We start from the raw sequence: 12,787 nt of genomic DNA, 5'->3' as shown, positions 1-12,787 counted from the left end.
CTTTGACCCAGCAATGGTGAAATAATGGTGGTATATATCCACGAGGATGGTGTTTGACTTGCAGGGGAATTTGGAGGCGGTGGACCTGCTGCCCTTGCCCTTCTAGGTAGAGGTCGTGGGTTTGGAGATACTGTCAACGAAGCCTCGGCAAGTTGCTACACCTTGCAGATAGTACCCGTTGCATCCATGGTGCTCCAGCAGTGGAAGAAGTAAATGTTTATGGTGGTGGATGGGGTATCAATCAAGTGGGCTGCTTTGTCCTGGATGGTGCTAAGCTTCTTGAGTGTTTTTGGAGCTGCACTCATCCAGGTAAGTACAGAGTATTACATCACAGTCCTGACTTGTGCTTTGTAGATGAGGGACGGACAGGCTTTGAGGAGTTAGGTCGTGAACGAGTTGCTGCCCTGATTTGTTCTTGCAGCTATGGCATTGTGGCTAGTCTAGTCGCGTTTCTGATCAATGGTAATGCTCAAGATGTTAAGAGAATGTCTGTAACCTGACAAATGCAGATCCTTATGCTTTCTGGCTTGTGTTGTACATATCCTCTGCTGATGATTAGAAGGAGCCCATGCCATAAAAGTTCAGGGCCTTGGCGACGTTCATTTTACAGTGATGCCCTGTGGAATAGAGACCATGGCATGATATCGCAGAGAATCTCAGGCAACCAATATCTTCCTTGGTGAACTACATTCGCTGCACACAGCTCCTGTGCCTGTCCACTGTGGGGAAAATATTGAGTGACTTTCTGCCTCACTCGTCCATAATTGAAGTGAAGAGGGCTGTATTCAATTGGAAGGCCTTTGCAGGTGATTGGGCCTTCTAGAAATCATGGTGCAGATGGGGATCCTAAAAATCTTGTCTTTGGAGGGTTACAGTACTTTGGTGAATTTCATTGCAGGTCTCCGAATGAAAGCAGTGTAAAAACATCGCTGTGCGAACACAGAAATCAAGTTTGAAAGTTTACAAATTTTTAACTGCACCAAATCAGGTAACTGATTAAGAAAGGGCATAAATGCAGGAAGCACGCGATCTGTATGGGTGGGAATGATTATGGTAATGAGTGGCGGAGGGTTTCGGCAGAGAATTTGCTGAACCAGCACAAAAGATCGAGGAATCTCAGACATAGCATTGAAAACTGGTGTAAGGCACTTGCATACAAATTTCCTCAATCTTTCAGGCAGAAAACCAGCATCGCGCCATATGTGAGCCGCAATTTCAGCCCAAGTTCCATGGGCATTCCATGGCTGAATTTTTAGAGATGAAGCTAGAGGTTAGAAGTCAGTAAGAGACTAAAAGGAGACAAATAAATTTTAAAATAACACATAAAAAGGCCATTGTTTAAAATTAAAACCTGAACAGAAAACAAGATGGCGGAGAGTTGGCTTATTTCAAAAGAGTCCACGAAATTATCCAAAGCCTGTGCACAGTGCCACTCTGTGGCCAGAGCCTGAAACTGAATGCAAACTGATTGTGCCCAAAATGGAAACTCCAGGCCGAATGGCGATCCATAAGCAAATTGTACCCAAAACTGCGCTGGTTTTGAGAAGTGTTATTTTCTCCCAAGTTTCTGCTCAAGTTCATTTGCATATCGAATGTAAAATCTGCCATGAACTAGTGCAATCAGGCAGCGTTTTCGAATGTAACCTTTTTTTAAACGGCTTTAAAAAAGCTCCATGATATATTTGAGTGGTAACTTGGTGCAGTTTGATTAATATAGCTGAAAATGGATTTATCACAAAAATTAAGCATTTTTAATTAGCTTAGTCCACCACCTGTGAGTAACCTGATTTTAAATAACTGAAAATGACTTCTAAAAAAACTACACAGAACCGTTTGCTAGTTATATTGTGTAACGTAATCAGTTTCTTGGTAAATTAAAAATAAAACTATATTCAAAAGCTTTTAAAATGTGCCTATTGTGTCCTTGCACCTAAAACAAAAGCTTAATTTTAAGAGCCTCCTCAAAGGCTTGCAAACGGGCACAATTAGCAGAAGCCCCTGCCCATCGTATTTTGCCATACATACTTTAGTGTTCAAAATAGCGACTATTGTATAGTGAGTGGTGTGATTCAATCTGTGACAGACATCTTGTGACATCTTTAATATGGAGAATATCTATCACACCGTCACCTACAGGCATAACAGTTACTGTAGGTATTTATGATGGGTTTTTGCTTATTATTAACCTGATGTAGGAGTTTTCAATGGAACGTGGACCTCTCGTACTAAATTTAAAAAGTAATGAGATGTGTGCATGTTTATTATACATTATAGAAAGTTGATTTTCCATGGCATCGTACGTGGTAAGTCAGAATATGGTCACCCTTTTACTTGTCTTTAATGCCTTTGTGTTTGCCGTTTCTCTCTGTCCTCTTCTTGTGTGTATTGCTCTCTTTTCTCTTCTACCTTTCTCATCTATTTTTGCTTCTCTGTCTTTTCCTTCTTCTCAAGTGGGTGTTGGTGGGTGGTATCGTGTTGTGTGGCAGGGAAAGGAGCCACCAGCGGCTGCAGGCTGCATTCAGGGTTGGGTTGCAGGGAAAATGTGGGTGTCTGCATCACCCTTCCCATTCTTTCTCCCAAACACTTGTGCTTCCTTCCCACCTTCCTGCTCTGATCACATCCTCTACCCTTTCAGTTTCGGGCTACCTCCTCCCCTTCATACCATCCATTAATCTCATCACTACTTCTACCTCTTTTGAACTTCACCTCACCATTAAACTTCCTTCCACTCCACCTCACGCCCACTTGCTCCCCCAATGACAGGTGGTGAGGCCAGAGACCCCTCATCCTCAACCTTCTTCCCTCCTTTAGATTTTTTTCCCTTCAAGACTTTGCTTGTTTTTTTTTTAAAGAAATCAGGTTATGATGAAGAAAATCATTGTCTGTCTTATTGTCTATCTGTCTTTCTTGTGCTGGTGTTGGACCTTAGGATCTCTCTCATAGATATAAGGATATGCAATTACCTTTCTAACTAAACAAAACACAGGTGGAGAATTAGTTGATTTGAAAATTGAACTTGTGTTCTTTTGACAATTGAACTAACATTCGCATGAAGTCTCAATTTTCTTTCTCCTTTCTCTAGCTCTCCTACCTCCCTCCATTTTCCCTAAAGAAACATATTCTGGCATTACAACCAACTGGTACAGATGCATCCTGGAAAATAAGGCTCAGAATGTACAGTCCAAATTAAGATCACAGAGTAACAGCTCTAGACAAAAATATTAAGTTGAAGTTCAGGCTTTTCGGACAGGCTGATGTGTGCAAGTAAGAACTTGAGGCCATCAAAGGACAAAAGATAATTCATTAGATACATTTAAAATTGTGAATTCTTTAAGATTTTATTTTGTTTAAACCTTTATTTTGGACATAGAAATGTCAGTTATTGTGGAAAAAAATTAATTAAAAAAAAATCATATTTAGTGCAATTTTTGGTAAGCCAGGAGTCATATTGTGTAATTGCAGGGTGATATACTTTCACTACACAACAGTGAGATCTTTAATATTGAAAAGGCCTATCAAGGCACTACTTAGAGGAATAACAAGTACTATGAGTCCTTATGCAATTTTAGTGAAATATGTGCTCCACATACCAAATTTCATACAAAACAGACACAAGCACAGATATAAGCTGTGGGTTAGATGCTGGCCGTACTTCACTGGGACCGAGGTTCAAATCCAGTTCAGATTAATAGGATCAAAGTCCTCTCTGCTGGCTGTAAAAGTCCTGTATAAAATTAACTTGGGCAGTCTTAATCCAGTTCTAAACAAAACAGTTTTAACTTTGCCTCAATTAACAATCTCACTCATGGCGATGATAAGTAGAAACAATGTCAAACTCATGCAGCAGGAAGTGCCCTTGCAAGTTGGAGCAGAAAAGAGGGAGCTTTACTCTGCATCTGCTGATGCAGTACCTGATTCCTCAGCAGTAAAGTTCATCACTGTAATGACCAGTTCTTTCAGTTGTATCTAGCTTACATTTTGTCATACCCCAGATATCATATTTTGTTACAAATGCAAAGCAATCTTAAAAGGAGGAGGAAAGACAGCCACAGCTGCTGGGTGCTTTTTACCTGGAGCTTAAAACTTACCATAAAGGTTTGCAGCATAGAAAGAGGCTACTCAGCCAATTATGTCTCGGCCAGCTCTTTGCTATACTGTGATCCCAGTGGAGATCAACAAATCAAAAGAACCAAATTTACCCCAAATAATCCCAATTTTAAAAAAAAGTGGACAAGATTTCACTTTTATAACTTTTACGTTAACAATCAAACCAAAATCAATATAATTTAAACATGAAATAACAGACAAATCAGAGTCAGTATATATAGGTTGCAGATTACACATTAATTATCAGATACAAAAAAATAAATCTCTCGGATTTACTGAGCAGTCCACTCAGCAAATATGGCACCAAACAGCTACAAAGTTCTTCAGAATTCTGAACTTCTTTAGGTAGATCTCTAGCTCCTGTCTTTCAAGATGTAGTCACCAGTTTTCCTCCAACAGCAGTTCCCCTGCAATCCCAAACTCCATGGGTACAGTCTTCACCAAAAATGGCGCACTGCTCCTGAACCTCCTTAGTTTTGCTCACAACAGCCTTGATGGCTAAGCTCTACCAATATCACATCAAGTAACCAAAAACAGCTACAGCTCATATTTGCTAATGGACAGCTCCCAGAATTAGCTTTTACTCTCTGCAGCTTGTCTTCAAAACAAAACATGGCACACTGCCTGCAGCCTGCATAACTCTCCAATCTTGTAATCTGAGCTTGGATAGCTCTCATCAGATGCCACTAGTCAAATGACTGTCTTATCTGGTTCCAACCAGTTCTGTCTCGCGATAAACAAGCTTTGAAACCAGAGTCAGTGCACCTAACGGAATTCAACAAGTCATCTGTTCAGACAACAGTCTGAGCATACGCTGCTCCATTGGTCTCACAAACTGCGGACTTCATCACAGATGGAGCACTTCAAAACTAATCCCACTCTCTACCCATAGCCCCATCTTTGTTTCAGCAGTCTCTCCCTGAACTATTCCCTGTGGCAAAACATTCCATGTTCCAGTAATAGTCTGCTTTAAAAAAAGTCTTCTAACCTTCTTAGCAATAATATAAATTGATGGCCCCTCATCACTGATTCCCTATGAGATAAAATAATCTATCACTATTCACCCTATCAATACCCTTCATAATTTTGAAGACTTCAATTAACTTGTTGCTCTGATGGAAATAGCGCCATTATTTTTTGTATTTCTGCAGAAGTATTCTTTCTCATCCCTGGCTTCATTATGTTGAATCTATTATGTGTACTCTATAGCTTTAATGTGGTTTCTATATTGCAATGTTCAAAACTGTACAGGGTATTCTAACTGGCCTGACCAACGTTTTGTATAACTTTCCCAGTTCATCTTTATTTTAGTATTCTGCCTTTATTTATAAGACCCAAAATTGAATTTGCCTTTTTGTGTCTTAATCTGTTTGCACTTTTTTTATTTGTTCATGGGATGTGTGCGTTGCTGGCAAGGCCAGCATTTATTGCCTATCCCAAATTGCCCTCAAGAAGGTGGTGGGGAGCTGCCTTCTTGAACTATTGCAGTCTGTAAGGTGTAAGTACACCCACAGTGCTATTAGGAAGCTCCGAGATTGTGTCCCAAGGATGCTAAAGGAACAGCAAAATATTTCCAAGTCCGGGTGGTGTGTGACTTGGAGAAGATCTTGTAAGTGGTGGTATTCTTGTGTGACTACTGCCCTCGTTTTTCTCGGCAGTAGAGCTCGCAGGTTTGGAAGTTGCTGTCGAAGACTTGATAAGTTGCTGCACAGACTCGGTGTACCGGTGGTAGAGGAGGTGAATGTTTAAGCTAGTGAATGAGGTGCCAATCAAGCGGGCTGCTTTGTCCTTGATGGTGTCGAGCTTCATGAGTGTATTTAGAGCTGTGCTGTTCCAGGCAAGTGGAGAATACACCATCACACATTTGTCACAAATGGATGCGAACCCCCTTGTGAATTATGTTGTGCATTTGAGTATTAATGTCAACTGCCATTTTATACAGCATGTTTTAAGTTTGTACTACTGTGTTCTGATTGTCAAAATGGAGGAGAGAGGTCAGGTGGGACAGCCACTTGAAAAGAGTCTCACTTTAGGACCCAGGAGATGCCCTATTCAACCTGCTGGACTCAAAACTGTAACCGTTTGTGAGTATAGCCTGTCTTTTTATCCAGCTGCTGTGTGCTACAGACACATCTCCTTGCAAGATGCCACAGCCTGTCTTGAAACTGCATAGACTTCTATCTAAGACCTTTTCAACAAGAAAAAAATTAAAGTGAAGCCACACTTTGAAAAATCCAGCAAGAAACAAACCATTCCGAAGACAAGCTGCAAGTAACAACAGAAAAGTCTGATTTTTACCAGTTCCCTCTCGATCTAAAATAAGGTGACTTCTGCAATTTAGCTGTCTCCATTACTACCTTTGAGAGTGTAAAGAAAAAGGAATTTGCAAGAGAAGACATATCTCCAACAGCTCCTCCTTTATTCGCCATTTCTAATCAGTGATCTCCACCTTTTGGTCACTTTTTATGATATTCATGGGCACTAGTTTTAACTGAAATCCATATTAGCTAGTAGCCCCAAACAGTAGTTCCGCACAGTATAAACCAGGAAATACTGGGGGCTTGTAAGGAAGGTACGGCAATAATCATGGGTCATTTTAATATGCATATACGCTGGATTAGTCAAATTGGCAAAGGTAGCCTTGAGGGAGAGTTCATTGAATGTATTAGAGATTGTTTTTTGGAGCAATATGATGTGGAACCAACCAGGGAGCAGGGTATTCTAGATTTGGTATTGTGTAATGAGGTGGGATTAATTAATGATCTCATAGTTAAGGATCCTCCAGGGAAGAGTGATCATTTCATGCTAGAATTTCAAATTCAGTTTGAGGGCGAGAAACTGGAGTCCCGCACTAGCGTTCTGGAGTTAAACAAAGGTAATTACATAGGCATGAGGACAGATTTGGCCCTAATGGACTGGGCAGGAAGACTAAAAGGTAGGGCAGTTGATGAGTAGTGGCAGATGTTTAAGGAGATATTCAATTCCTCCAAACTAAAATATATTCCTGAGAGGAAGGAAGATTCTAAGAAGGGGAGGAAACATCCATGGCTAAGCAAGGAAATTAAGGATAACATAAAGACAAAAACTAAGGTGTACCATATTGCAAAGACCAATAGCAGGCTGGAAGATTGGGAAACTTTTAAAGATCAACAAAGGGTTCCGAAAAAAGAAATAAAAAGAGCAACGGTAAATTATGAAAGAAAACTAGCGCAAAATATAAAAACAGATAGCAAAAGCTTCTGTACTGATATAAAAGGGAAGAGAGTAGCTTAAGTGCATGTTGGTCCCTTGGAGGATGAGACCGGGGAGTTAATAGAGGGGAACACAGAAATGGCGGAAACACTAAATCAGTATTTTGCCTCAGTTGTCATGGTGGAGGACACTAGTACCATCCCAATAGTAATAGGTAATGCAGAGGTTAAAGAAAGAGAGGAACTTAGAAAAAATCATCATTACTAGAGAAAAAGTACTGCGCAAACTATTGGGATTGAAGGCAGACAAGTTTCCCGGGCCTGATGGCCTACATCCTAGGGTCTTAAAGGAAGTGACAGCGGAGATAGTGGATCCATTGATTATAATATTCCAAAATTCCCTGGATGCGGGAAAGGTTCCAGTGGATTGGAAAAAAGCTAATATAACGCCCTTATTCAGAAAGGGAGGGAGGCAGAAAGTAGGAAACTATAGACCAGTTAGTTTAACATCTAGTTGTTGGGAAATTGTTAGAATCCATTATTAAGGAAGTAATAACAGGACATTTAGAAAGTCAAAATGCAATCCATCAGAGTCAGCATGGTTTTATGAAGGGTAAATCGTGCTTGACTAATTTGCTAGAGTTCTTCGAAGCTGTGACAAGCAAAGTGGATAATGGGGATCCTGTAGATGTAGTATATCTGGACTTCCAGAAGGCATTTGATAAGGTGCCGCACAAAAGGATGATACGCAAGGTAAGATCACATGTGGTTAGGGACAATTTATTAGCTTGGATAGAGGATTGGCTAACCAACAGAAAACAGAGAGTTGGGATAAATGGGTCTTTTTCTGGTTGACAAGATATAACTAGTGGGGTGCCACAGGGTTTGGTCCTCGGGCCCCAACTATTTACAATCTATATTAATGACTTAGATGAAGGGATAGAAGGTACTATAGCCAAATTTGCAGGCGACACTAAAATAGGTGGGATAGTAAGTTGCAATAAAGAAATTTACAAATGAATTTGGATAGGTTAGGTGAATGGGCCAAAATTTGGCAGACGGAGTTTAATGTGGATAAGTGTGAGATTATCCATTTTGGTCTGAAGAATAGAAAGGCAAATTATTATCTAAATGGAGAGAAACGTCAAGAGTGCTTCTGTGCAGAGGGATCTGGGTGTCTTCGTGCATGAATCGCAGAAAGCTAGTATGCAGGTACAGCAGGTAATAAGGAAGGCAAATGGAATTTTGCTAAAGTAATAGAATATAAAAGTAGGGAAATGTTGTTGCAACTGTACAAAGCATTAGTGAGATTGCACCTGGAGTATTGCGTACAGTTTTGGTCACCTTACTTGAAGAGGGATGGAGTTGCATTGGAGGCAGTTCAGAGGAGGTTCACTAGATTGATTCCAGGGATGAGGTGTTTGTCTTATGAAGAGAGATTGAGCAGTTTAAGCCTTTACTGTCTAGAGTTTAGAAGAATGAGAGGAGATCTAATTGAGATATATAAAATGATTATGGGGATTGACAATGTAGACGTAGAGAGGTTGTTTCCTCTTGTGGGGTAATATAGAATAAGAGGCCATAGTTTTAGGATAAGGGGTCGCAGCTTTAAAACAGAGATGAGGAGAAATTACTTCTGTCAAAGGGTCATGAGTCTGTGGAATTCACTACCCCAGAGTGTGGTGGATGCCACAACATTGAGTAAATTTAAGGAGGAGATAGTCAGATTTTTAATTAGTAATGGGTTGAAGGGTTATGGTGAACGGGCAGGAAAGTGGAGTTGAGGCCGAGATGAGATCAGCCAAGATTGTATTGAATGGCGGGGCAGGCTCGAGGGGCTGAATTGCCTACTCCTGCTCCTAGTTCTTATGTTCTTAAGATAAGTTTCTATTTAATAAATGTCCTTGCCTTTTTTTATGCCTTTAACCTTTCCCTGAATGTTTGTAACCGTGTGTGGCAAAGTTAAACCCCTTCCTGAGTTTAAAAGTGTGTTAATAAACCTTACTTCTTTGTTTTAATTTAAAAATCCATGTTGTTGAAGCGGTCATTTATTAATAGGGTTTAAGGGAGGGAAAGAAATTCAATCACTAATCAAGTTACGGACAGGTGGTTGAAAAAAGCAGGGAAATTTGATTAGAGGGAAAAAAATTAAATTAACAGCCTGTTCGTAACACCTTGCAGATGGCGGACAGCTTCTGGGGAGTCAAGAGGTGAGTTACAGCAAAAGACCAACCTCTTCCCAACATGGAAGACTCCCCGTGATATTACAAGCGGTGGCTCATTTAAATGGAGGGGGCGGTCTGACTGCCCCCAACGATGTAGGGGAGTGGCCACTGCATCCCTGGCAATGGCGTTCAGCGCCGCTGCCGTTTTTAAAGGGCTTCAGGCTCTTCGGCGTCATTTAAAAGTTTTAAAGTGACAGAATGGTTAAAAATGCAGATCTTCATTTGTTCACATTTTCAATTCCCTGTCCCACCCTCCCAATGAGTCATAAATGTGTAAATGGCCCTCTCCTACCAAAAAAAAAGTTTCATTCAGGTTCTGAACTTCCCTGTCCCCCCCCCAAATTTAATAACCTTTGACACTCAATCCCTTCCCATCATCATAACCGCACTCCCTGCAGCACCACCACCACCCCCCCCCCCCCACCCCCAGCAACGTCTCGCCTTAGAACTCCATATGGAGTTCCAAAGGCATGAGAGTTGCGGCCGGTGACAGTAAAATTTGCGTGGGACAGCCACTGGAACCTGAAATTTGCATTTCATTTTAATAAATTTTGTTATTTAAATGAAGCCCCGCTGTGGTGGGGGAGGGCCGCACCAAGGCCTCGCCACTGCCGGTAATATGCCACGGGGCCTTCGCAGTGTCGTGGGTCACGGCGGGCCTCTCCGCGCAAGTATTCTATTGGCCTTCCCGCCATGATCCACAATGTCTGGGGGCTGGTAAAATCCAGCCCACTGTGTCTAAAATAAAGTTTCAACAAATAAAAAGTCAAGAAATTATAATATTTCAAAGTAACATTTTATGTTTCCATTGAATACTCTGTTGTGTCTCTTAACGCCTTCACTAAAATTTTTATTTGAAGGCCACAAGGCTGGACTGAACTTGAGAGTTATGAGGGAGGTGGGCATGGACCTGGGAGGCAACAACATGTTTAAAGAATTGTCAAGGAAAGGGAGATTTGAGATGGTTTAAACATACAGTAGAGGAAAGGAGTCCAGGTTATCTTTGTTGTCCAGAAAGATCATAGAACAGTAGCCAGTTTGGCAGAGGGGACTGAGCCCCAGAAAAGATAGATGTAGTCAAGCCAGATCTGCCGATGGATGACTAAGCTAGTGTTAAACCACTGAGAGTTAGAAAATGTTAGAAAAGATTTGGGCTTATGGGATTTAGGGTAATATTTTAGCAAGGAATTGAGGATTGGCTAACAGACAGAAAATGGAGACTAGGAATAAACAGGTCATTTTTGGACTGGCAGGCTCTAACTAGTGGGATACCACAAGGATCAGTACTTGCATATTCAACTGAAGTTCCAACTCCACAGAATTTAAATTTGATTAATTATATTTATTCCCCAGCAGATTAGCGGCTAAACTACCAAGATCCCGAAAGAAGATATGAGATGTTGAAATACTTTTAAAAACAAATGAAGCTTTGGAGTTCATATAGAAGAAAATAACAATTTAAATTAAATATGTCTTTAAAATATAGTTGCTGACAGTTGATTGCTACATGTCATCCTGAAAAGAATGTCTTAAGTTACTCAATAATGTTATTAGGTGGCCCTTTTTCATGCAAATTGCAGGATTTTTTTTAAGGCCGTGTCAGCCACGATTCAGTTGGCCACATTCTCGCCGATGAGTCACAAGGTTTTAGATTCATTTCCCACAACAAGACTTGAGCACAAAAATCAAGGCTGACACTCCAGTACTAAGTGAGAGCTACACCGGTGGAGGTGCCGAGGCCCAGTCTTCCCTCTCAGGTGAATGTAAAAGATCCCATGCCACTATTTTGAAGAAGAGCATGGGCGTTATCCCCAGTGTCCTGGCTAATATTTAGCCTTCAATCAACTGCACAAACACTGATTACTTGGTCATTATCACATTTCTGATTGTGGGAGCTTGCTGTGTACAAATTGGCTGTTGCATTTCCTATGGTGGTGTAATGATAATGTCACTGAACTAGTATTCCTGAAGCCCAGGCTAATGCTTCATGGACACAGTTTCAAATCCCACCACGGCAGCTGCTGGAATTTAAATTCAATTAATTAATAAATTTGGAATTGAAAGCTAGTCTTTGTAATGGTGCCATGAAACTATCATCGATTGTTGGGAAAACCAGTCTGGTTCACTAATATCCTTTAGAGAAGGAAATCTCTTCTTACCTGGTCTGGCCTACGTGTAACTCCAGACCCACAACAATGAGGTTGATTCTTAACTGCTCTCTGAAATGGCCGAGCACGCCATTCAGTTGTCAAGGGCAATTAAGGAATTAGGCAACAAATGCTAGCCTTGCCAGTGACACCATACCCCAAAAAGTAATTTTAAAAGTATTGTGACAATGGCCGGAATTTTACGCCACCCCAGTGAGCTGAATGGTAGTGTGGGGGTGGTGTAAAATTGAGCGGGAGGCTCCGGAAGGTCTTCCCAACCTGCTCCGGCCTCCGGCCCACTTTACGTAGGGTGGGGGGTAGGGAACGGGCTGCCTGCCCCACGCCAATCAAGACCCTTAAGTGGCCAATTAACAGCCACTTAAGGGCCTTCGCCGACCTCCATGGGGATTTTACCTGGAGATATGAAAGGCTGCCCAGTGAAGCCTGTTGGCCTTTCAGCGCACCAGGGTGCCCGATTGAGGGCCTCCCCTGTTTCTCCAACCACCCCGGGACCCAAGACGTCCCCTCTCCCTTCCCCCCCCAAAGACCACCCTTGCCTGGCTGCGGCCCAACCGATTCACCCGGCGAGACAACTCAAACTTACCTGCAGTCCTGGCTCCATGTACCTCTGCTGGGCTGCAGTCCCAGCAGTTGCCACCGCTTCCAATGGCGCTGCCAGGACTAAGAGCTGCTGGCCAATCATCGGGCCAGCAGCTCAATGAGGCGGGACTTCCTCCCTCAAGCGGGTGGCAGTCCCACCTTGGAACAATTAAAGCCCGGGGACCTGTAAAATGCAGGACAGATCCCCGGGTTAGGCGGAAGCTGGTTCACCACCGAATGTTATGTCGGTGGCCAGCTTCCGTCTGCCCGACATAAAATCCAGCCCAATGACTGCAATTCAAAAGTAATTCATTGGATGTAACGCATTTTGGGACGTCTGGTGGTCGTGAAAGGCACTATATAATTGCAAGTATTTTTTTTTAAATGACGTTCAATAATGAATGAGAGGTTAAACAATGGCAACAAAAAAAAAATCATTGTATTACAGTTATATAGGAAATGGACTTGCTGGCATATAACTGAATAATTTTCACCATGGTGGCAAGGCACTGCTGAG

The 12,787-nt window shown here is 41.8% G+C and overlaps 1 protein-coding gene across 2 annotated transcripts in view; it reads left to right on the top strand.

The window, feature by feature from the left end:
- Positions 1 to 12,787, top strand: part of LOC137346308 (protachykinin-like) — a 38,565-nt gene that overhangs the window by 1,203 nt on the left and 24,575 nt on the right. The gene's annotated exons all lie outside the window — the stretch shown is intronic.

The sequence above is a fragment of the Heterodontus francisci genome, chromosome 2 (genome assembly GCF_036365525.1).
Source record: "Heterodontus francisci isolate sHetFra1 chromosome 2, sHetFra1.hap1, whole genome shotgun sequence".
Taxonomy (NCBI): Eukaryota; Metazoa; Chordata; class Chondrichthyes; order Heterodontiformes; family Heterodontidae; genus Heterodontus; species Heterodontus francisci.
This window is presented reverse-complemented; position numbering and strand designations above follow the sequence as displayed.